This window comes from Talpa occidentalis, unplaced genomic scaffold, assembly GCF_014898055.3.
Source record: "Talpa occidentalis isolate TD23 unplaced genomic scaffold, MPIMG_talOcc4v2.1 talOcc4.16, whole genome shotgun sequence".
Taxonomy (NCBI): Eukaryota; Metazoa; Chordata; class Mammalia; order Eulipotyphla; family Talpidae; genus Talpa; species Talpa occidentalis.
The window spans coordinates 83751553-83778582 of record NW_023601653.1 but is presented as its reverse complement, the minus strand read 5'-3'; positions in this window follow the sequence as shown (position 1 = coordinate 83778582).

Sequence of the window (27030 nt, the reverse complement as noted above, 5' to 3'; positions counted from 1 at the left end):
AGCCACTTTAACATTTGGTTCTTAAACCAAACTCTTTTTAAAAAGTTTTGTTTTTATTTATTTATGCACACAAGAGCTGGGGTGCAGGCCAGAGGTGTGGGGGTGAGAAGATTCATCAGAGACAGAGCGGGGAGCAGAACAGGTGGATCCATTGAAACACACTGCTGAGGGGAGCCTCAGGGAGACAGGAGAGGTCTGCTGCACCCTGTGGTTCAGCTCCCTGGCTGGGGATTGAACTCATGCCACAATGGGCAGTGGCTGGGATAGCTTGATAGCTCTGTGTAGGGGCAGGACAGGCCACAGTGCAGGTTTTCTGATCCAGCAGACCGGGTGAAGGAGGAGTCAGAGTCCTCAGTGTTTTTTTGCGGGTCTTTTATTGGGATTTACCCAGTACACAGCAGGCAGGGTTGCTGGGGGGCCAGGAGGCTGGCAGGCCTCCCGGGCCCCCAGCAAATCCTCACTCTATCTGGGCTCTCTGGCGTTCTCTCTGCTTCTCTGCACTTCCGTTCATTCTGCTGCTTCTTGGCTTCTCTTTCGGCTTCTGCTGCTGTTGGCATCCCCGTGACGCCGCCCTTAAAAGCCCAGTCTCAACCCAGGTGAATCCCATCTACCTGCGCCCACACCCTACTCCGGGTGCCGCCATCAGGCATGCGTTCAGGAGCTCAAGGATACATCATCCATCCTGATGGCGGGAGGGCAGAAAAGCCTGACAATTTTTCCTTACCCTACACTCTGAGACCTAACCCTTGCGCCACCAGGGAGGCCTTTAAACCAAACTCTTGAGGGATCTGTATATGCTCATTTTCACCTTCAAGTTCTATGAATTTGACAATTAATTGATAGGTTCTAATATGCATGCTCTGTTGTTTAACTTAATTCTGATATTGAATTTTATCAAATATGCAACATGTAAGTCAGCATCAAAATCAATACACGGGCCCCTTGGGGTCATCTGCTGAGAAAACACGTATGAAACACAGCACAACGCTCACCCTTTCTTTCCACAGCCAAGGGCAACCTGCACATCCACCCGAGCAGTCTGGCTGAATGTGTGCTATTCACGTGATAATTTTACAAACATGAGATCTGTTTGGATTTGACAAAGAAGGGAATGTGCAATCCTCCAGGAAACAAAGCAAAAAGGTCAAAATTTCCTTTTTTCCTATTTAGCATCATAATGATCATTTATTAGGGTACTGCAGCTGAAGACACATCATCTATAAAACCTGGATTTGATCCAAACCATGAAATAGTTTTAATGTATTGCATCAAAATATCAAAGAAATAAGGAATAGGCTAGGTTCTGAAGTCATTTGCCTTACAGGGGAGAGCCCAGATGTCTAGAATAATTATATGAACACTGTAGTAATAACCATTAATTCTGTTTATCCTTTTTCACTGGACTGCTAAAGCAATTGGTGGAGGTCCTCACCATGCAGAACCAGACTCTGCAAAGGCTAAAATAACTAGGTCAGTGGTGCCTAGTGTTGTTATTTTAAAGCTCAAACCCACTAATTCTTTGAATAATGACTATTCAGGAAAGAAATACCCTTTCATTTAAATAACATATACATACAACTGAGTATTTTTTTTTCCTCCGTGACCTTAGTCAAGCTGCAAACTTTTCATTTTTCTTTTAGAAATGTGTTCTCTATTACCTTTCATTTTTCTCTGGTTTAAGATAAACGTCAAACTTGAAGCCTGACAATAATTATATTTCATGACATTGGAGCGAATTTGTATTATCTGAGAGTAAGTTCTTGCACCAAGACAATTCAATGAAATTCAATAAAATACAATGCAGTTCCTATATTAACTTTAATGAAGCTCTCCCGGAGCTGAGCTGCTTGGAGAGACTTTACAAGCAGGTAGTTGAGCGCCAGTTGGGGTTTTCTCGACTCGGTCAGATTAAGCAAAGAACACTTGTGCAGCGTTATTAACACACACAATTTAGCCGAGGAACAGTCAGACTTCTCTATTTCATGGGTTGGTTGCTTACTGTTAACATCATTCCAGGGAGAATTCAGGACTTTTAATTATGCTGTGAATAGTTTACAGTATTGAGCTACGGAATGGAAATTAAACTGAGGACATTTTATCCGTGCACTGCTAAATTAAATAGCAGACAACTGCAAGAGAGACATCGAAACCTCAGCAGATTCGGTTTGCAGACCAAGTGTGAAAATATTTTTTTTTTCTTTTTAATTTCAATTAGCAGCCCACTGTGCTCAAATGAAATTGTGTCAAAAGTGGGTTTTGAAGTTTTACGTTGGTCCATAAAAATATCCACAGACTTTTACACATTTAGTCAATATTCACAGCTCTCAGGAAATGCTGTCTACCTTTTCAAGTTTACATCAAATGGGCATCACGACATTTGAAAAATATAATTCACCGCCAATTTACAATATAGATATCATCACTTTCCAAAAATTCGCATTACAGCTCTTTGTTGTTCTGAAAGACACTTATCAGTACCTTTTTCACTTGTTGAAGGAACTCTGGAGTGGATTTTAGCTTTTACAACAAAAGTGTGAGGTGAGAAGCTCAGCTCTACCACTGCTTTTTGGCAGCCTTAGTGGAAGCAGCTCAGCCCCAGGAGGGAAAGCTGGAGCTCCAGGCCCTGCCACAGGCTGTGTCTGTACCAGGCCTTGCTGCATTCACTATCTGCTAACATCGTTATGGTTTTTGTGTTCTACTTAGTACGATTTGGAAGTTATGTTTTGAGTCCAGAAATGCTTGAAAATATTATCATGTGACTGAATGATAATTGCTTCTTTACACCATTTCATTTCACAGTTTTCACAGGAACTCTCTGATGGTGGGGAAACCTGCATATCTAAAATAATACATAAGGAAGAAAATGTTTACTTGAAGTAATCAAATTTTACTAAGCTGAAGAAAAAGCTACTTTCCAGTAGTATTTAAAAGTACTAAAAAAAATTCTGATAGAATTCTGAAAAATGTCACATATGTTCAAAGGAAGTGTTGGGACTCTGCTTTGCCCCATGCATCTTGCTTCGCCCTGGATAGGAGTGAGATTTATTTTTTTTTTCCCTTAGGGATCTCAGTGTCTTTTATGTTAGCAAATACACTGTTTTTAGGATAGTTTTCCTATTTTTATCAAAATTTCCATTTGAATTTTGATGAAGATTGCATTGAAACTGTAGCTGGATATATTAATTAACTTAATTATAGTAATTATTTCACAATAAGCATAGATATCAACTTAACACATCATATACTTTAGAAAGAAAAGGAAAAAATGCCCAGTACTACAAATGATATCAGGAGCAAAAATATTAATAAGGACCTATATTCGTAGTAACTTAATAATCATAATAAGATATATGCAAATACATTATGAAAACATCAAAAGAAACAAGTAAAATAGAAGAAAATGTGACATTAAAACATAGCATTCAACAGATGAATGAGATTGAGCAAAGGAATGAATTAGAAAATTATGAAATCAGAATTAGAAATCTCATGGAAGATGCCCAGGAAACATAAGAGATAAGAAGAATATAGAAGTTTAACATGAAGATTATAGGTGTCTCAGAAAGACTGGAGGATGAAAATAAAGAGGTAAAATATCTGAAAAATAATGGCATCAGACTTCCTGATTTAAAACCATTGTACAAAGCTATAATAATAAGAATAATATAGTAGTGGCATAAAAAGACACACAGATCAACAGAACAAAATAGAGTGTGTGTGTGCGTGCAGCAGACCTCTCCTGTCTCCCTGCTGTTCCCCTCAGCTGTGTGTTTCAGTGGATCTGCCTGTTCAGTCCCCCATTCTGTCTCTGGTGAGTCCTCTCCTCCCCGCACCTCTGGCCTGCACCCCAGCTCTTGTGTGCATGATGAATAAATCTTTAAAAAAGTAAGTAAAGCAGAAACTGATCACAAAGTAGGCTATAAATTACTGTTTGTAAATCTGGAGATATCTGATGTGCCAGCATCACACTACTTCTAAAGGGTAATGAGTGAGTCAAACTTCACTACGTGATCCTTTCATGTTACTTTTCATTCACAATATATTCCTTACATGTTAAAGATGAATATCTAGACTCCCTGGAGAAAAATAATATCTGTCATTTATTTCAAAAATACACATTTCATTAAAAATAAAGGTTAGGCAAGTTTAAACATTTTTATGAAATTTCATTTACACTTTGACTCTATTTTTTATTCATTATCCTATAAATTTTATAAAGTATTCATACATTTTGAATCCTTATTCTTGATACTTTCTGGTTCTCCTGGTTTTTAACAAACTGAGCAATTTGAGAAGGCAAATTGGAAGATGTGTCAGTGCTTATTTAATTGCCATTGAGCCTTAACACTTGCTGATATATTTGATTGCAGTTAGGCACGCCATCAGGAAATAATGTGCTTCTGTATATTTATTGTTATGACTGTCCTGTTACAACAATTGGCTCGCCATTATGCCAAAACAAAGCTTCATTACAAATAGGCTAATTTATTTTAGTAAGCATCTCCCTGGGTGAACCTTAATCATTCAATTTGACACAACAGCCAAAAATGCCAAATAATTCTCCCACTACACTACTTACCCTTCTTATGTTTTATAACTAAATAGTGAGTATGAGTAATCTTGACCTCTCTACTCTCTCCCCACAATTAATTGGCATGCCTTTATCTAAATCTTTAAATTGGCGGGCACAGTATATGGATAAATGGGTATTTGTGTGTCAACAGATTTACAGTTGTGTTGTGTGTCTCCAGAAAGGCTCTGAAGGCAACTATCGACAGCAGAACGATGGGTCAAGTATATTTAAAATTAAATAATTCAGTGTAGAGAACTTCAGAAAGTCTTGCTTATGAAACGAGGAAAATAATTGGTTCTAGAGATGTCCAGATGCCGCTGTTATCATACTGACAGTCCTAAACAATTAGTTCTGAATTGACAAAGCTAACTTTACCCAATTATTCTAGCTTCACACTAGCAAATAAAAAGAGAAAAAGGCAAATTTAGCAGTCAAGTGAAGTTTAACTTTGTCTTTGGAGTCATCAGGGCTTTAGTCCAGAAACTGCCTCTGGCAACAATTAACTTTGTTATCTTCGGCAAATGATTTATCCCACCTGAGTCTGATGTTTAATCTTTTAAAATACAGTTATATGCTTCAAAGAATTGTGTAATTTCTAAAAAGTCCAGAAAAAGACCTGTAATGACAGCGCTACAGTTCTTTTCACTTAAGAAATGTGTTTTTACAACCCAAATGCCCAAAAATAGATGACTGGATCAAGAAGATGTGGTACATATACACCATGGAATATTACTCAGCATTCAAAAAAGATAAACACATGCAATTTGCAGCAACATGGATGGCGCTGGAAGGGATCATGCTCAGCGAAATAAGCCAAAAAGAAAAAGAAAAATACCGGATGGTCTCACTCATAGCAGGAATCTAGAAAACTTAAATAAGGGACCAGGAAAATGAATATAAGAAAGTGAAAATCAAAATCAACAAAAAACTATGAACCAGAGACACTTTTAGGGGGGCGGGGGCGGGAGGGAGGGATTGGGGTCAGAATGGGGGGGGCTGCAATTGTATGGGGAATATAAAAATAAAATTTATTATTAAAAAAAAAAAAGAAATGTGTTTTTAAGTTGTTATGATTTCTCTGTAATTGGTAAGAGATGGAATTTTGTTTTAATTTGAAGTAATCATTTGTCCTTATTTCCCCCCCTTTTCCTGTCTTTTTGTTTTCCTCTACCCCCTTCTCTCTAACACCCCCAACCTACCTAGAATCTGCAAACCTTTCCTACTTTTGTGGAAATATCTTTTGATGATCTCTATTGCTGCATAACAATCTGAATACACAGGACCAAAGAATAATGCATTATGATCTCCCATGGTTTTGTGCATTTTATGGACATCTTAGACTCAGTTGCCCAGTTCTTGCTGTGATCCCACTTCTTGCCCAGGGCTGCAGTGATTCATCAGCGAGGGTGCAACGGTCTTAAAGTTTGAGAGGTTGGAAAGCTCAGTGGGTTCACTCACGTGGCTCACAATTGAATCTGGCTGTCAGCTGGAATTTCAGCTGGCGCTATCAGAGCATCCCCACATGACCTTCTGGATTTATCTTTGTAGAGTTGTGGGATTGCAAAGTGGGCAACTCAGAACTCACCATCACACAAGAGTCCAGTGGAAGTAAGAATTTATTTTTTACATCACCTCTGTCACAAGTTAATAGCCAAGAACAAGTTACTAGGTCAACTAGATTCAAGGGGAGGATTCTACAAAAGGACAGATAAATGGGGGGGTATAATTTAGATTGACAGCCAGGTCCCTGTTCCTATCGTGGCATAAATATCTCCAAGTCGATGATGTAATATACTTATTTTCTTGGTTGCCTGCTGCTGGGGCATATGCATAAGTCTTAGACTCAATCAGACACATATGGTTACCTTAGAATCTGTAGCTGAGGGTCCACAGAAAACATGACGCATTAGGAATGAGTGAAAAATTAGGCTCTTGGAGGGGAGGAGGGAGTGTATCACAAGCTGAGTGTTTGGTGATTCTATTCTGATTGTTCTCTCTTTAGAAATCATACACAGGTGTACTACGACCCCCTGGTAGATCAGATACCCTCCATAGATTTTAAGTTACTTACACAACAGTTTAAGATCACTGCAATTCAAAAATGGCAACATTTCAAATAACTTATTTTCCTGGAACGATCAACATAACAACTAAATGGGGCTCCTTTCCATGGGGCTACTTTCCATATTCTCAGGTTTTTTTTTGGCACCTCTCATACTAAATATAGTGATCTGCCTATCCTGGCATAAATGTAACAAAACATGTATATTTTAAGAATGTCAAAGAAAGCGATCGGTCTTTCCATAATTATTTATATTTAACATCTAGTGATTCATGTTGACTGATGTTTGTCACGATGTATTATTCTATGTGTTAAAAATTAAAAGTGATGTTGTCAGGAAGCTTCATGAGGCATCTAACATATGAGCTAATGTTTTTGATAAATATCCCCATGCATTCACATTCACATCTTTACTTATCTCAGATGAATGCTTATGGAAAGGACTTCATTAAAGCATGCTAAAAAAGATATTTACTGAAAGACAAAATGATTAATACATAGCACTCATGTTTCACATTGGAACTGATGATCTTGCCATTAAAAGGGGCTGTAAACAACAGTGCTTCAAATTATCTTCATTAATGAAACAGCACCCTCTATGTGCAAGAGTCTGAATAGTTAATGAAACCCAGTTTTTGCATTTCAGTTTTTATACATAAAGGTAAAATGAACTGTGTAGCCATGTTTATCAGCTGATTTTATAGTTTGCTTTGAGAAATCAAAGGATACTAAGATTTTATAAGCAAAAATATGAAATACAACTGTAAAAACCCACTGCTATTAATTTCAGGGGAATAGTTACTCACCTACAGTGCTTAAATATTAAGAGTATAAACAATGTCAAGTAAGAAAATAGGGACCTCCCCAGTGGTGGAGCGGGTTGAGTGCAGCGCTGTGAAGCTGTCCGCAGCCTGTGCAGTGCAGGTTCGATTCCCAGCCAGCCAGGGAGATTCCCACATGGCGCAGCAGACCTCTCCTGTCTCACCCGCTGCTCCCCTCAGCAGTGTTTTCAGACCATCTGCCTGTTCTGCTCCCCACTCTGTCTCTGATGGATCCTCTCACCCTCCCGTGCCTCTGGCCTGTACCCCAGTTCTTGTATAAAAATAAATCTTTAAAAAAAAACAGTATCATGTAGGAAAATATTGCATTTTTTAATACTGACAATATTTAAGTCTTCCAAGTAAGAGAAAAATACTTGACTGACATAAACTGAAAGTATAAATTACAGGTTTCATTCATAAGGCACCTTCCTGAGAATTATGAGGGAATCAAGACTGAATTGTATAGAACCTTACAGAGGACAGGTGCTAGTGCAGATAGAGCTAGTATCAGAGGAACAGATGAAAAGGACTTGTTCTAGAAAATATTATTTATAATAAAACTGCTATCCTCCCTCTTCTGCCCTTACACAGGTTACAGAATGGCAACTGTGGCCAGTGCTGCTGTGAACTTAAGAGTGCGTAAGGCTTTTCATATTCGTCTTTTCAGGTTCTTTGAAAAAATACTAAACAGAGACACTGCTGGATCGTATGGGATTTCCATTTATATTTTTTTAAGTTATCTCTCCCACATTTTGCATAGAGGCTACAACAAACTGCCTTCCCACCAATGTGGAAGTGTGCTTGAATTTCTCCACAAACTTGCCAACATTTGTTGTTTCCATTCTTTTTGATACGGTCATTCTCACAGGGGCGAGGGGAGATGTCACTGTGGTTTCGATTTGTATTTCCATTATAACCAGAAACACTGGGCAATTTCTCATGTGCCTGTAAGCTTATGGAAAGTCTTCTTCAGAAAAATATCTATCCAGGTCTTTTGCTCATTTTCTTATTAGGTTTTCTGTTTTTGTTGATGTTGCCATTGAATTATGTAAATATTTTTTTTTTTCTATTTCTGGAGCTTAGCCCCTTAGCTGATGTATGATGTGCAAATTCATTTTTTCCAATCTGGAAGTTGCCTTTTTGATTTTGTGACATGATCATTTCAATGAAATCTGAAATAGCATTTGACAAGCTTCAATAACTATTTATGATAAAAATTCTCCATATAATGGAAATAAACAGAACTCATATTAACATAACAAAAAGCTTATATAACAAACCCACAGCCAACATTCTATCCACCGGTAAAAAGCTGAAAGCATTTCTGCTAAGATCAGGAACAATATAAAGATGTCCATTGTCACAACTATCGTTCAATATAGTATTGCCATGCTTAGTAGTAACAAATAGGGAAGAAAAAAGTCATAAAAGAAATCCGAATTGGAAAAGAAAAAGTGAAACTATCATGAGTCAAAGATAAAATGATAACATACAGAGAAAGCCCAAAAAAACTCTTACCAAAAAAACTACTAGAAATAATAAATGAATACCGAGAAATATCAGGATATAAATCAATACACAAAAATCAGTTGCATGTCTCTATGCAAACAATGAAGTAGAAGAAAGGAATTGAAAAAAATTCCACTTACAATAGCACCAAAAAGAATGAAATATCAGAGCAAAGTTGTTCAAGGAGGTGAAGGATCTACACATCAGAAACGCTAAGACTCTGTTAATGGAAATAAAAGAAGACGCAAAGTAATGGAATTATATCCTGTGACCATGGATTGGAAAAATAAATATTGTTGAAATGCACATATGACTGAAAGCAATTTGCAGATTCAATGTAACACTTATAGAAATCCTAATGACTTTTTTTCTAGGAAACAGAACAAACAACTACAAAAATGTGTATGGAACCACAAGGGTACCAACTAGCTAAAGCCGTCCTGAGAGAAAAGAAGTCAAACAAAGCTATCACACTCCCTGACTTCAACCTGGACTACACAACAAAAATAATCATTATCTTTATTAGAACAAAAACAGAAACACAAACTTAAAGTATAGGATAGGAATCCCAGCGGTAAACCAGCACAAATATGTCTTCTTTATTCTCAGATCCTGGGCCTCTAGCTCAGTCACCCCGGTAAGCTTCCACTCATTTCCCTCCATCTGATCTTTCATCACAACAACTTATTATTTATGTTGCGTCAGGAAGCCCTTTCAAAATCATCAATCCTGATAATAAGCTCCATGAGGGAAGGAACCCTTTCAGTGATGAATTCACTGCAGGTGTAGCTGCAAACCCAACACAGGGCAAAACTTTAATGAATATTGTTCAATGAATGAATAAATAAACAAAAAACCACCTACCCACTGAATTCCCTTCAGTGGCGCCACATAAATTTCAACTTACTGAGTTAGAAGGCATTGCACACACAAATTCATCCCTTTAAACTGTCTCTTTGTGCATTCTCCCCTACATGGACTCTGCTGTCCAACGACAGCACACTTCCTTCAGTCACTCAAAGAATAAAACCAGTTTCCAAAATAAAATTGGAATGATTGTGTCATATTCATCTTTAATGAATCACGGTTACAAACACTGCCCATCTACAAACATGGATATAAACCCATAAGTATGCACGCTAATCACAGATGCACTTAATAAACAAAGCATCACTGATAGTGCAGTATAAAGACACTATCATGGGACTTTAGTTATACAACAACCTGAGCTTGAATCCTAGACCAATTTGATTTTTCTGACCCGTCTGCAGAATACAGAGAAACCAAACAAAAGGTCAAGAAAAAAGCAAAAACAGCCAGCTGACAATAGGTCTGAGGCATACAGCAGGGGAGGCAGAGGGCTCAAAACAGGAGAGGGAAGAGCACAAGGGCTCATGGTGATGGTTCATGGTGCAGTGGTGGAGGAAAAACTGTGGAGACTTCAGCTGAGGGGAGAAATCAATTACTATACAAAAATGAACAAAAATGTAAGAAAATTAAATTTTCTTTTTCTGACCTGGACCTGGAGTTAGGGACCTGCTATCTTTGAGACTCACTTTCTTCATGTATGAAATTGAGATAAAATTACCTTGCCATGTGACTGGAGTAGGATGAAGATATTAAAAAAAATGGTATCAGTATTTCAAAGTCTTTGCATTAAAATATGTCATAGAATATGTCCTTTTAATAGAATGATTAACAAATAAGAGAATACCACTCAAAGAACCGTAGTAGATATCTTTATAACCCTGTTGTTTTCCTATTTAAAAAGATAATTAAGACTTGACCATGACTAATTACCTTAGAGATAGGTTTCCTGCCTCTACTGCAAATTAATTTGTGTCACATACAGTGCACTAAAACATGCATTAAATTAAATATTCAGTGTCTGGTAATCAATTCACCTTTCAAAAAAGATGTAAACGTGTGTAAGTATATATCACTGATGTCTTTTATAATTTTAACACAATTTTTTCACAGATTATAGAAGATTTCTCAATGGGTACTTCAAGCATTTAATCCTTCATCCTTTATTCAATTGAATTTACAGTTAAGTATCTACAGGCTACAGGATTAAAACTGTCTCATGCTATTCACAGTGTTAACTGCAATTATTTCTGAAATATTTCCTATGTGTCAGGCATAATTCTAGCAAAAACAATATAGCACTGAAAACAAAAAAAGGAAAATATCTCAGCTCTGTAGGTCAGAAGTCTGGCTGGTGTTGGCTGGGTGTGCTGCTAAGATTCTCACCAGGTTGAGAAAACCAAGACATTGGCAGGAGTTGACTCTTGTTTGGAGTCTCTTGGGAAGGAATCTACTCCCCAGATCATTAACATGACAGCACAACTGAAGTATTTGTTTCCTTATTAGGTGTCAGTTGAGGATCACTCTAGTTCCTCCTGCTCATTCCCTGTCCTTGACGCATTCTAGCCCCAAAGCCAGCCATGGCACCTCAACTTCTAGTCATTTGAATATCTCTCCTTCCTGGCTGTTACAAGCCACAGGAAATTCTGCTCTTAAAGGGCTCATATGATTGAGTCAATTACACATGAATGGATGGATTTTTTTTAAGGTCAACTGACTTGGGACGTTTATTGCATCTCCAAAATCCCTTCACAGCAGTACCTATATTAGTGTTTGATTAAGTGAAGAGCCGACAGGAATCCAGGAAGACATATTTAAAATCTGACTGCTACAACAGGTGATACAAATCTTAAAACAATGAGTGCAATTTGTGTTATATCAGATGATGATTTGTGTTATTTTTTTAAAAAGCAGGTAGGGTTTTAATATGGAAAAGTATTGTAAACTGACAGGATATAACCCAAATTATGACATACTCAGGAAGACAAGGGCTTCTGGAGGGGAGAGGGTAAAAGAAACATTGAGAATCCCCCGGGAGTTTAAATCAGAAAGCAGGGCCTCCCTGGTGGCTCAAGGGGTTAAGCTCAGAACTGTGAAGCTAACCGCAGCCTCTGCAGCACGAGTTCGATCCCTGGCCAGGGTGCAGCCGACCTCTCCTGTCTCACCCGCTGCTCCCCTCAGCAGTGGCTCTCAGTCGATCTGCCTATTCTGTTCCCCGCTCTGTCTCTGGTGAGTCCTCTCACCTGCTGCATCTCTGGCCTGCACCCCAGCCCTTGTATGCATAAATAAATAAATCTTTAAATCAGATAGTAGTGGCATGAAGCTGAAAAATCATAAGGGGAAGCGAGATCTTGACATGAGCATTTAGCATTTGATGACTCTACTCTGAACTTGTTAGTTGTTATCATCGGCCAAGGGAGAAATGGGTATTTCACACACACACATACACGCTCACACACACACACACACAAGGCTGTAGAAATTTTAAAAAGCACAAATAGAAGCTGTCCCCATCTTCAATTTCATCTTCTTTCCCAACCTGAATGTGGTATTTTTTACTCCAATGCTTATCCTTATACTGTATACCTTGAAGCAGAAAAGACAATTTCAAACCCGAATTAGGAGTCACAAAACAGATAAACTATCTCAAAGCATGACAAACAAAATAAATCATTTGAACACAAACTCTTCTAACACTCACTGCATCAGACTCAAGTGTTCCAAACCAAAGCACTGGCCAGCTGACCAAAGAGAAACCTGGAAAAGACACACATGTTTAAAAGATAAGTCCACTGACCTTAGAGCAGCTACTTATTTTACAAAATCCTTCCAACACCTGTGATTACCGCACTATGACTAATCTCTGCTTCCCTCATTTTGAGATTTTTCATGGTTCCCTAAGGCTTGCATTTTCCTTTACTGCTAACCAGCTGATAAACCCGGAGTGCCCCTAACAGCTTCGGGTTGGTGAATCTTAGCAAGGACAGTCACCAGCAGATTTGGCCAGTTATCTTGTTGAAGCTAATAAAGAGTTGAATCCTATGGCAGTGAGCACCTCTGGAGGCTTCCTCTGCGGAAGCAACCCAGCCCATGAGTGTAAAGGAGTTAATTTGCTGAATATGAACTCCAATTTTTCGGAGTCCTCAGTATTAGGTTTTCTTCTCTGTCTTGAGAGAAGAGTCCTCCCAACTTCACATTTGTGAATTTGTAAAAATCTTCCTGTGCGAGGAATTTTCAATCCATGCGGCTGTCACTCGCCACTGTCTATAGATTTCATCTCTATCAAGTTTCAGCAAATGTCTTTCTGTCAAAGGCCACATAGTGAATATTTTTGGCTCTGTTGGCCAATATTTGTTGCAATTACTCAAATATGTATATAGCATGAAACCAAGCCAGACAATTAGTAATGAACGCACGAGACTGTCCCAATAATACTTTATTTACCCAGACAGAGGTTCATCTGGACTTAGCCTGCTCTGTGGTTTACTGATGCTTGCTTAGAAGATCAAGTTTACAGAGAAGGAGGCAGAGGTCAGAAAAATTGGCCTCACAAAACTGAATTAGAAGCTGACAGTTTTAAAATGCCACACCAATGTTCCTGGACAAATATTACATCATTTCACCTTTTCAAAGCCTTATGAAGACATTTCTCAGTATTGTCTTTGTGTTCCTGAGGGTATTTTATTTAGTTATCTCCGCCAGGGCTGAGGGTTTGCTTGGGCCACTAGCTGGTGATGAGTCATCTTTGGCCAATTTCAGAAGACACACAGTTTCGCAACTAGAATCCTTGTGCTATTGCCGTTTCGGAGCTTTTAAATAGGTTTCCTACAGACTGAAAAGCTTTCTCACATTTCATGCTACAATCCTAACTCATATGCAAATTTCTCTAACTGACATAATTTCACCAAGGGCAATTTGGAATTGCAGTGACAGTTAGGAGAACTTTTGATATGAACAAGGTTGCTCATTTGAGAGGCTCCATAAAGTAAGCAATGAATACGATTTTAATGTCTCTTACCATCCACTGGAGCTCAGGTTCTAATTAATACATATGAAGGATGCATATAAATTTAAAATGAAAACCTTCAAGACATTTTAAAAAGTGCCTAACATTAAATGCTCTAAATGTTTTTCTTTCTCAACACAGCACTGTAGCAAATGAATTTTTTTTCTTTAGAAAATAGTCTAAAATTTAGTAAATTAAACTTATATTCTTTACTTGGGTCAGAGCCACTGAAATCCACTGCTGAGGGGAGCAGTGGGGAGACAGGAGAGGTCTGCTGCACCATGTGGGTAGCTCCCTGGCCAGGGATCGAACTCGTGCAGCAGTGGCTGCAGATACCTTCACAGCACTGAGGCTTAACCCCTGAACCACCGGGGAGACCCCACAAGTGTCCACTAAGTGTCAGAGTCTTTCTGTGGAAACAGGAATATTGTCATTTAAAACATTCACAGATTTTTTGCTGATGCAGTCCATTATTACACTAATTAAGAAACATTTTATTTGCACTTGATAGGTATTCTGAACATTTGACATGCATTAAGGCATTATCATAAGTTTCTTGCATGAATTCTTCACTCAATCAACCCCAAATCTACAAGGAAAATAGTCTACAATCCTCATTTTACAAATGGTGAAGCTGAAACATTGAATGGTTAAGTCAGTCATTAAATTAAGTTACTACAGACTAAACATTCCTAGCACAACTCTATTTTGTGTTTCTGGCAGGCTTGTCAAGAGCATCTCCCATATTTTCTCGGGGAGAATGGTACCAATTTTGTTTCAGTATGTGACTCTCTATCTGGTTACATTATAATTCACCCTTATATTTGGTGTCATCACCCTAACTTCAAATCTGAAATATAGGTTGAATGTGCTGGACCCCCAGAGATGTGGCCTTAGTGAAGTCACCTAAAATTAACTAAAAAGTTAAATTTCTGTATGAAAATCCTTAGGAGTATAAAGCTATGATAAAGGAGCCAAATGAAATGTCTCGTCACCAAACATGAGAGAACATTCTAAAGGTCAGAATATTCTAGGGCTTTGCTCTAATTCAAGGAATTAAATTTCTGATATATTTTCACAGCATAGACTTTATAATAGGAAGAAGACAGGAAATGGTACATAACCCTTTTATTCTGAGAATAGATAAATAAATCGTCAGAAAAGACATGAAATCTTAACTTCCCAAATTTAATCTTTCTCTTTACATAATTTTCTAGGAATGAATTTCTAATAAAAATTTGTCTTCTGCTATCATTTGATATATTATTAATGAAAAGACACCTATGTACTAGAAGGGCATGGAGATGAGGAATTGTATTATCTTTAAATAGGTCCTATTTCTCTTAATTGGAGCATATTAAGAAATCAGATTTTAAAAATTAGTCAAAGTAAGCAGGAATAAACCATTTGCAATGCAGATGTACATACCGCAGGTGTGGTAGAATCATAAAGACATGGGGTGGAGAGGGGGTCAAATCTCAGCCTAACTAATGAATATGCACCACTGGCAAGTAATTGACCACTATTATTTTTTTTCTTTTCAAGATAGTGAAGGTTTGCCAATTAGAGCATTTCAGGAGATGTTAGAATTAATTCAGAACTTATGTTGTAAAGGAGTAAAGGCCAATCGGTAATGTTTTTCTTTTCAGCTATATATTATTTTAGTGACTTTGGACTTTTAAGCGGGTCAAATCGTGGACCTCTGCTTATCTGCAGCTGGCTGATGGCTGTTACTTTCCTCTCTTCTTCACACCCCTTCCATTTCTTCTGATTCCTTTTCCTCCTCCACGCCATCTCATCCTCTTCCAGATAAAGAATCTACTCCAGGAACGATTCTTTCTGCTGTGCCTATACCCATAAGTATCTTCCTCCAGAAAGCTCTAAATCTATACCATTAGGGTTAGGCACCCCCTCACAGCTGTAGGGTTTAAAGGGTTTATGGGGTTTATAGGGTTTAAAGACCTAAAGTAAGATTACATTTGGACTAAACTGTGATTGTGCCAGAGGGATTCCCTGGATGTTTTCTTCCTAACATCTAAACCCCAAATCATGGCTTGCCCACAACAGGCAGAAGCAACGGTAGAAACATTTTTTACGCTCTTAGCAAGGCATTTGCTATAGGAATGTGACCTCAACATGCCACATGAGAACTGTTCTTCCTCCGCAGAAGTAAGCACACAACGACTCACACATTACAAAGAACATCAGTCTGTCCTCTGATCTCTCTAGAGCCTGGGGGCAGGGGGAGATTAGCACAGTTCAGACGCATAAGCATAATGAGCAGTCACAGCGTGAGAGTGTTTCCTTGCACCTGACATCAGTCTCCTATTGGTTTGTTACGACTGAGTCAATATCACCCAATTTAAAACATAAAAATAGGTCTTTATCTAATACACCTGACTCAAGGTCAGCTTAAGGAGGGCCACATTATATATGTCTGTCCTCAAAAGCCACTTGTTGAAATTTCCAACCTAGGTTCATCAGTCTATAAGAGGCTTAGTAGGAGTCAACAAATGCAGCACAGACATGCACAGTGCAAAGTTCGTGCTTTCCAGAAGTCACCAACAAGAGCAAAAGAATAATAACTAGAGTGAACGGCCCCAAAAACTCCCAGTGCAACTGCTACAACCAACTCACAAAGATGGGGTGAACACCCAATATGCAAGTCAGTATTTGGTTCAGGTATTGAAATGCACAATGCCCATCCTGAAGCCCATCACCTCCAAAATAAGGGCTCCTGGGCTGGGCAAGGTAACTTCTGATGACAGTCCAAACGAAGGCTGTGCTTAATGATGGTTTGGTAGTGGAGGCTGAGGTGGGTTCTTGTACCTACACCTCATATTTCATGCTTTGAATTTCCTATCAGCACAAAGAGAAAAGAAACTCAAGCTTATTGAATGAGATTGTCCAAATCTGGGACAGAAGATGAAGGAAACTGGTGGGCTAGAAATCTGCCTGAAATTAAACATTCAAAAATGGAGTCAGTCTTTAGGACGGTTCCAAATGGCTGCTCTGGTTTTGGATCATTCAGTTGCCCTGAGAAAGAACACCACGGTAATGATAAATATCTTTTTTTTTAAAAAAAGCAGGTGAATATAAATGTGTTCCCGTACAATATTAATACTAATATATGGCAAGAGACCCTATTTAAAATTGAGGCAATATTAGAAAATGAATGTGGGAAACATTAACTATGACTGAAACCAATTAGAATTGTACATGAAGAGAACATAACAATTATATAATATTTGTTGAAAATATTATAATATAAAATGATACACACATGTAATTAAAGTTTCAGTTCCTTTATAAAGAATTATTTTATGAGCTGCACTAAGTTGCATAAGATACTACCTTTCAATGATCGTGTACTCAGATTTGTTTCTGAATAGCCTAATTTGTCTGCTTAAATTATCAAGCATTAAAATCGAATTTAAATAATTTAGTATTGAATATGTATAAACATTAAGGAAGGAAAGAGTAATTATCTATAGCACCACCAAGAAATTAGAGCCAATTGAGATTCTAAACACCAAGCAAATCCTACATTGACCAAGATAACAATATTCAAGATTGAAATGGAAACATATTTTTAAAGCTCACTAAGATTTAGATATCAATTTCATAAATCGCCTCTGAACATCTTAAACATACATGAGTCATACTTTACACGGAGTAGCCTAAATTATGTGATCACTCATAACTCTATCACCAGCAACCTTATGTTTTAAATGTCACTTCTTGCAGATAATATTCTCTAAAAGAATGCATTACAGATTTCCCTCATTTTAAGAAGGAAACTAGGTATTAATATTAGCTGAATATCTGTAGTCCTAAGTCTTGGGGGATAGATTGAGGACAGAAAAATTCTGTTATGCATCTTTATTATCACTCAGACTGACTTACATGTATTATTTTAAATGAGTAAATTTCAATAATACCCACTGCAATTTTAATTTTTTTTCTCTTTCATAGGTACTCTTAATGTTTTTCTTGATTCTAAAGAGAAACTCATGGAGGCAAGAATTTAAAAGTCTATAAGAAACAAAATACTATAATCTCCTTATTGAATAGATGTTTTTATTTTAAAAGAAGGCCAGTATATTAGAGTGCTAGAGGAGTTGTAGCATGCACTTAAGAAATGAAATATCCAACTTACAAGTTAAGATATAGATTTTCCCTCGTCCTATCTCTGTGATATAGATTAATACTCTGGTTAAATAACTTGCTTAACATCAACAGTTGAATAGTTGAAAAATCAAATTTCAACCATCAGTGTAGTGACTATAAGATGCTATTATAATCAAATGACTAATGAATAACAACCCTTAAAAATAAAAGGCAAAACATTCACTTCAAAAAAAACCCAATTCATTTAGAAATGTGAATTTTTCCATGCATTTTGTGAACACTACACAATTTTTAAAAATAAGCTTGTATAGACAAAAGTCACAGTACATTAAATATTGTCTACTCAAGAAATACACTGGAAATAAATCTAAAGAAGCACTTTTTTTCATCTGAAGTGTTCTTGATTCTGTGCGATGGGATTATTTCTCTAGGTTATCCAAAGTTTATATCAAATATCCCATCAAATAATTTTTAAATGTGTTATCTTTTATATGATTTCCCATTTACAATGTATATCATAGAGGAATAATCTTAGTTTCAGCTAGCAAAGTGTTTGATTAACAATGACTTGAAATATAAAGTTATTTATTGGTAATTTACAGACCATTATGTAAGTAGATGGTATTTACTGTGTTGTTTAATAGCGTATTTGAGAAACTCGGATCTCTCCATATTATTGCCTTACTGTAGCAGTCAATAGCATAAAAAATGGTTGTTTCACCTAGCAGCAGGATCTAAAACGATACCAGGATGTTATAAAATCAACTTTTTCTTTGCCAGCCTCCTGGAATATGTCATGCTAAACATGCTCATTTTTCTTCTTCATAAAGTTTTCAACTTTACAAAATGGCAGCCACATCTCCACATACCAAAAGGCAATGGACAAGGGCATCATGCCATCTAGATTGTGGGCACTTTCACCAATGCAGCAAAATCTTTTCAGTGTGTTAATGGCTATATCTGAAACACACGGTCATCTTCAACTGAAGGGAGGCGAAGAAAGCCCCTCTCTTTGAAATTAGCAAGAGAGAACTGCTTTACAAGAGCAATTACGTCACCCAAACCATAGAGTCAGTTCTATCCAGCGATCTGGGGTCACCAAACATTCCCTCTGAAACTGTGAGGAGAGCAAACACACTGATACTTCCAAAGGGATATCATTCAGTTAATGCATTAATATTATGTTTAATGTATATGCTTTCTGTATATTTTACTTAGAAATTTGCTAATAATCATATCTGCCTTGTATATAAGTTCAGACTAGAGTGAAAAAAAAAAAGAGTTTTCATATCAGCTCTGTTAATGATAAGCCAATTTTCTTTGGAGAAAGAAACAGTATTCTCACCAAACTGAGACTATTGCATCATTTTGGATATTCTATGCGGTTAGGATTTCAACTTTTGTGCTATTATGTCTATGACCTTCAGTGGCTTATTAAACTATGTCCCAGTTTCCTTGTCTGCAGAAATGAAATAAGACACCCACTTCCTCTGCCTGTTGTGGTAATTAATAGGATGAATATATGGATTTAGGACAGTGTGGGGACCAGAGTAAGTACTTAATAGTAGATGTTGTTACAGTTATTATTTTTACTCCTAGAACATGGTTAAAAGTTTATTATTAACCTCTATTTTATAAGATGCAGTAACCCAGGAAAATGCAGAAAATAGCTTTCCTCTACAGAGTACAACTAGAAGAACAGGACGAAGTCATTTGAGACAAGGTAATTATTTTTTTAAATAAATTTACTTATTTATTTTCTTACATTGTTGTTAATTTCTAGACATTATTTGATTTCTTTCTTCATGCAATGTCCTCATAATTCTCCCACCACCATAATTACTTTAAATCATGTTTCACAGAAGAAGCTGACCTTGAGTTTATAGGATGGCTGTTTCCTTGTCAGACCCTCCAGTGGTTTGGAAAATCAACCAACCAAAAACACAGGATGGTACTCATGTTAAGTTTCCACATAAATGATATCCTTAGATATAGTCTCTCACTGGGATAGATTTGGTGGTAAACTCATTTCCCTGGACAGAAGTTAGTGGCATTCCATTTTAAAGAAATAGCTGATACTATCGTGCTTCTGATCTCGGTTGACATAATGCCTTTTCACACACACACACACACACACACACACACGAACAAGCTAAATGCCAACACCAGTGAAGAACAAATTATATTCTGAACTTCTTCACAGTCTATTGTGCTGACTACGCCTATGCATCAAGTAATGACACTTGCATTGGGACATAATGTTGTCAGTTTGGCTTAAAATATTAAACTCTATCCAATACAAAGATTACAGTTTCAGTGAGAAAATAGAAAGGAAGGAAACTTGGTGCCTTTAGGGACACTTTATTTTCAGTTTAATAATGGAAATTAGAATGGAGGGCTTCAGTGGGGAAAGAAGAAAGAAGATGATAAATAGCACCTAGAATTCTAGCACTTCCCTGTGGCCTGTGAGATGCTGGAACAGCCATTGATAGTCAAGGTTCTATTTCATCTTTCTCATCTTATTTTTCATTCTTTGCTCCTTCTTAACTGGATAATGAAGTGTCACACCAGCTAGACTTGTAACTTTTTTTACTTGGATTACTCATTTGTATTTTCAACTCTAAGGTATAGAGCAAAAAAGTTAAACACCAACTACAAGTCTTAGCACTAGGACTTTGTATTTAGGGTAATGAAGGGACAGTGAGGAGTTCACCTTCTCTTGCCAAGAGGAGTATAAATAAAACATTATAAGTTACCTTATATTCCTTTTAATTATCTCTCAGCAGCTAGTGAATAAAATATAAAAAACTTATTAAATAAGTTGTGCTCAACAGTTAATATCAAAATATTTTATTTGTACTAAATGCCTAAAATCCAAACTAGAAAAGAAAAAGTATAAACAGAAACTTCTAAATGTTTTTCTCAGCATTGTCTTCTGTGTGTTCACATTTTTGTTATAATAATTGAGATTCTAGGGGCCTCCCTGGTGGCACAAAGGGTTAAAATGCAAGCTATGAAGCTTGCTGCAACCACTGCAGCATGAGTTCGATCCCCGGCCAGGGAGCTACCCTCATGGCGCAGCAGACCTCTCCTGTCTCCCCGCTGTTCCCCTCAGCAGTGGATTTCAGTACATCTGCCTGTTCTGCTCCCCACTCTGTCTCTGGTGAATCTAGAAATTGGGTAAATATATACTAAATGATAAAAATGACATATCTAGCTCAGCATAGAATTTAGAAATTACAATGAAATAAGATTAGTCAATCACATGCCATTGCAGTAAATGCTGGATAATCAAAGACATAAAAAATTACTTTGACTGACTCTATATTAACAGAACTTTGAGGGTCTGCAAAGTAATACTTCTCTTCCTTAGAGCAGGATATGACAGAAGGAAAGAAATGAATAGTTTATGGGTCTGAGAAATTAAATCAATCAAATAGTACAATACTAGAAGACTAGTTGTTACAAAAAATAATATTAAATTGGCACAATTTTAGTCAAACCAAGAAAGTATGTGTAGCTTAATTAACATTATTTTTTAATTTTTTTCTTAAATGACATATAAACATCAAAATTACTTTTGCTGTCCCTAGTTGGAGGTTAAAACTTAATCAGAAATTTAAATTGGCTCATACTTAACTACTACTTGATAAATATCTCATTAACATCATAATGTAGTTTTAATGCCTAAAAGGAAACTAGTCTTAAATTTAAATCAGAGTTGATTCTGAGTATTTTCCCACAAAACAATGAGTGTGTCAGTCATCACGATAAATACAAAAACATGTATAAGAAGTATGACAGACAGAGGCAAGATTACGCAGCCTTCGTTTGATTTTCATAGCACTGAAATGCTCCAGCCTTCATTCACGCTCCTGTTCTCATTATTTAGCTTATCTCTCTCTCCTCCTCAAAGCGGGAGGCTAGCAAGGATGACAACACAGAGGGTGCCTTTTCTTCTTCACAAGCCAAAGTGGAGAGCCTTAGAAGACTGTCACAGATACCTGTGACACCTGCTGGCCCCTTCTGTGGCCCCATCTGCATGGAGCTAATCTGATGCCTTGTTCTTCCTTGACCTCTTGAAAAAAAACTTACAGTATCAGTTCAGGGAAGGACCACCTTGGACCACTGTGGCCATCATCGTATTTTAAACTTTGGAGACATCAGCAAATCAGTTTTATGATAACAGGTCCTAGGATGACAGAAACTTAAAATCAGATTCTTTTGACGTTCATGATTAGTATCTGTTATAAGAGAGATATAATCATTCCACTCTAAGATAAAATCTAAAGTTCTTCTTCAGTCAATATTATGATTTTTCCCAGCTTTATGGAAATATAATTGATATGTGACATTGCGTAAGTATAAGGCTCTCAACCTGTTGATTGGGCCTACTTTCATACTGCAAAATGATCTTCACGGTGAAGTTAGCTAATTTTATAAATTATATATATGTGTGTGTGTGTGTAAGTATAATTATATATGTATATATTTATTGAGGCAACATTGGTTTACAACGCTGTATGTGACTCACAGGCATAGGATCACATCAAGTGAGAAAATGGAATTCAAACCGATAAGATACTCTTTGAACTGAAATCTTTTTTTTTCTGTCCTGTTGAATAAATACAGACACTATTATCTCCACCTCGACTCCGATCCTTCAGGTGAGCATTATCATATAATTCTTTAAAAATTGCTGTAATACAGTATTTTTGGTTAGATCAAAGAGTTGTGTATTTTCTCACAGTCTCTCATTTTGTTCTCATTTTCACTAAAATAGGATAACATTCCACTCTGTTCCTGACTTTGAATGGCTCCCGCATTCCCTCCTTTGCCGCAAAATGTCAAACTTATTTCATCTATATCCTCCCAGTCATACCTTTACATTTATACCAGCCTGGGGGCCTCCCTGGTGGCGCAGGGGTTAAAAATCTCAGCACTATCACATGATCCACAGCCACCGCGACAAAGTTCTATCCCCTGCCAGGGAGCTACCCACATGGCACAGCAGACCTCTCCTGCCTCCCTGCTGCTCCCCTCAGCAGTGTGTCTCAGTGGATCTGCCTGTTCTGCTCCCCGCTCTGTCTCTGATGAATCCTCTCACCCCTGTGCCTCTGGCCTACACCCCTATTCTTGTTTGCATAAATAGATAAAATAAATCTTTTAAAAACAATGCATGTGCATGTGTGCATATGTATATATGCCAGCCCGTATTAGTTCTGTTTATAAAAGCAAATTAAAAAAAAATAAGCAGCTTTCACTAGATGCCTAATTACTGTTTTTCCTCCATCTTTTTTAAACAATGAATTTCAAAGCATTTGTGCGCTGATGTTAGCCCCTAAATATTTCTCATTCCATTTTCTGCTTCTCATCCTCACTACTGCATTTACCATTTCATTGAAATACTTGGCTTCAGGGCATATATATGCCATTCAGGACACCTGCCTGCCCCACACCGCCTCTGTTAAGCCAAAGTTCTAGATTATACTTCAACCACGTGGGCAGTGATTGCACTGTGATCAGGAGACTAACCTAAGTGAGGGTTATGTTTGGATGAGGTTGGATGGGCCGAGGCAAGAAGCGAAGCACCAGCTCGTCCATGCGTTTACCAGTCAGGGTCAGACTCATTTGCAAGTTCTTCATGACTGACTCCCCCCCGAATTTGGGGAGACAATGGGTTCATTTTTAATAAAAGAATGAAAAAAACGATCAGAAAGAAGCAGAATATCATGTGAGCAATACCCTGTGAGACTTATTTCTAGAGCTTCCTTTTGGCAGTGTTCAATGATCTTTGTGCATCCTCAGGAAGCAAGGTGACCACGGAGAAGACTGAACAATCCAGTCTTTCCAAAAAAGAGCAAATGTCATTTTTTTTTAATTGTAATTGATTGTAACTGAAGCTGTCGGAGAGAACACAAATTAGTGGATATAACAGACACTGATTTTGCTTCCTTTTACACCTGAGGAGAGTTTTGAGGCAATCTTTAAACTGAGAGAATGAAGAAATTTGGATAAATTTTAATGACTTTACTTTTAATACCGCACTTTTATTTTGATTATTTTTATAACTCCCTTCTATTGATGGCAAGCTACTGTCTTATTTATATTAGCAATGATGTTTCTTTAAAACTGATTAAAGGGTCAAGCCCTGAGGTTTAGGAGGGTCAAAATCATTATAGGAAAAGAAAGACGATACTTCTGGCAAAATGGAACTAGGTCAGGAAGCAGCACAACTCAGGACACGGGCTTCTTCCCAGCGACAAGAAACTTAATCACAGGGAGGTGTCCAGGTTTTTAGGAAGCTGTCACCCCGCAGAGGCAAAGGCTGTTACATGATACAACTGAGCATTCCCATTTGTAGATTCATTTACAAAGAGTGTCACCAGCCATGACCATCTGGGGATTAGGAGACGAGACGGGTTCTCTTTCCCACGTACTCAAGCTTTGATGAATTTCACCAACAGCAAACGCCAACTAGGAAACCTACTCCAAGGAGGACATGTCTCCCTCCCCCAGCCCCCACCTCCGAGTTAGCTAGTCTCTGATAAGACCTCAGCAGGTCACAGGCCGGAGTCGGACCCCGTTACAGAGAGTACTCTGGGATATTTCAGTGTGGTTCTGATTTCCTTTCTCTGCCCAAACAGAAATGAACATTCTCTGCTATTCACTGTGGGAAACAGAATATGCTTCCAAAGGTAAATCTCACAATTTTATGACTGTTCCCACCTGATTGTGGGGGCCCCCTGAGGAGTTTCAACGTTCACCCCCACACTAACCATCCATCAGCTCAGCAATTACAGTTCAGGTTTCCCTGTCCAGGCTCCGGTGGCCAAAGTCATTTCTGTCTGTGAATGTGCTTGTAGGTTTGACTCCATGCATTTTTCTGCCCATCTGTCCAATCTTGGGGGCAAGAAGAGTTGCTGATTTTTCAGTCTGTTAAATTTCACTTGCTGTTGGGATGAGTAACAACTTCCAAACTCCTTACGTGCGGACTAGAAAAACCCCATCTTCATTTGCTTTTACCAAAATTACAACTGCATTCAGTTAGAATTGCCAGGATTCAAATATTGTCAGCTCTGGAGCCATGGTAGGCAAAATTCTACAGCTACATATTCACCCTAATATAATAATCAATCAAACACTGACCTAGGTACAGATGTAAAGGGACTGCTTTGCTCTGTCTTAGAGAATTTATGTTGGATTATATTAATAGACTGGAGTCAAAGACAAGAGAGCAACAAAGATGGACAGAGGGGGAGTCAGAGATATAATGTGAGGGGTGGATGTATTGCTGCTGACTATGTACGCAGAGGAAGGCATCCATGTTAAAGAATATAAGTGGCTTCTGGAGGCCAAGAATATCCCCCACCAAGAGTTAGAAAGTTAATAGAACTTCAGCCCTACAACTGCAGAGAAGTGAATTCTGCCAAGAACCCAAGTAAGCTTAGAAATAGTTTCACCCACGAGAGTCTCCAGAAAGAAATGCAGCCTTGATGAAAACCTGATTTCTGCCTTGTGAAGTCTAGGTAAGAGAACCAAGAAGATCACACTGCACTTGGGCTTCTGATGCACAGAGAGAATATTATATAAGGTAATAAATTTGTAAGATAATGTATTTATTATGTAAGATAATGTATTTATCATGTACGATAATAAATTTGTGTTGTTTTAAGCCATTGAATCTGTGGCAATTTATTATGATGGGAATATAAATCCAATACATGAGATTTATTCATCTTTTATAAATTTTTCCCATCAACCTTTCACCAAATGCTTTTAGCATTCACTATTGATTGTCGCTTAGATTATTTCATTAGTCTGCAAAATAGCAATTTAAAAATTCTATCATTCCTCCTGTATTTATAACCGTGACTGGTTTTTTGGCTAAGATTTTTATCTTATTAACTATTGGTAATCCAACATTATAAACAAAGCCAAGCTAATGATCCCTCCTTTCCTTTCATTTACCACTCTTTAAATAATGAGTTGGTATTCCAGCTGGTCCCTGAAATTTATTTAAATGCCACGATGACATAGATTTCTATGTACTTAATATGGTTTGGCCCATTGCACCATTGCATTTAAATTTCTCCTGCCTTTAATGACCTGAAAATTGTCTCTTATGTCCTTAAGTCATGACTCAACTCTTTTGATATCATCCTTTCTTTCTGATATCACAAAATGCCACACGTTAACTCTGCAAACTCTTCTCCACCCAAAATGAAAGCAGCCATTTCCCTTCAAGAACTCGCTTCTATTATGTAGCAAGTGGTATTTATATTTTGTCATCTGGCTAATAGGTGGGCTCATTGCAACCAAGTCAGTATTGCTTCTTGGACTGTAAACAGTTGAGCAAAAACATGTTGTTCTATTGATGAACTCTCGTGAGTTCCTGCTGATTTTTCCATTTCAAATGTAAGATTGCAGGTGTTTTATATAATTAATTGTATTTTTAAAACTTATTTTGTCTTAATTTAAATACATTAACATAATTACTTTATGTGATCCATTTTATAATATACACATTATAGTTCCAATGTGAACAACACAAATAATATTCAGATAAATTTTAACATCACTACTAAAGTATGTGTGTTGCCTGCAATTATGCTTTTATAAAATAAATGCTCCTTCTGCAAAATAAATTAATTTTCTATGTTTGAAAATGATGGATGTTACTCTGACCTAAGAAGTGTCATGTACTGATCATGAATTTACAAATCAAGAAAAGTTAACCTCTGGTAAGATCCTTATATGTCACCCAAAAAACTTTTTCTCAACTCTTTAAGTTTACTCTAAATATGTGGAAAATGAATTTCCATAAACCAATAACGGAAGTATGTCTCTTGTTTATTAACAAGCATGGGTTTATCTGTAATAATATTCTCTTAATTTGAATCCCTAAATTAGGAGGTAATGAACTTTAGGATGCTACCTAGGAGTCAATTAGTATTTCATTTTACTCAATGATAATCAATATACTTCTTAGCAGGATTTTGTAAGACAAATACCAATTTTTTTTCTCCTAGTGACTGTGAATACATAATCTTTAGGGTAT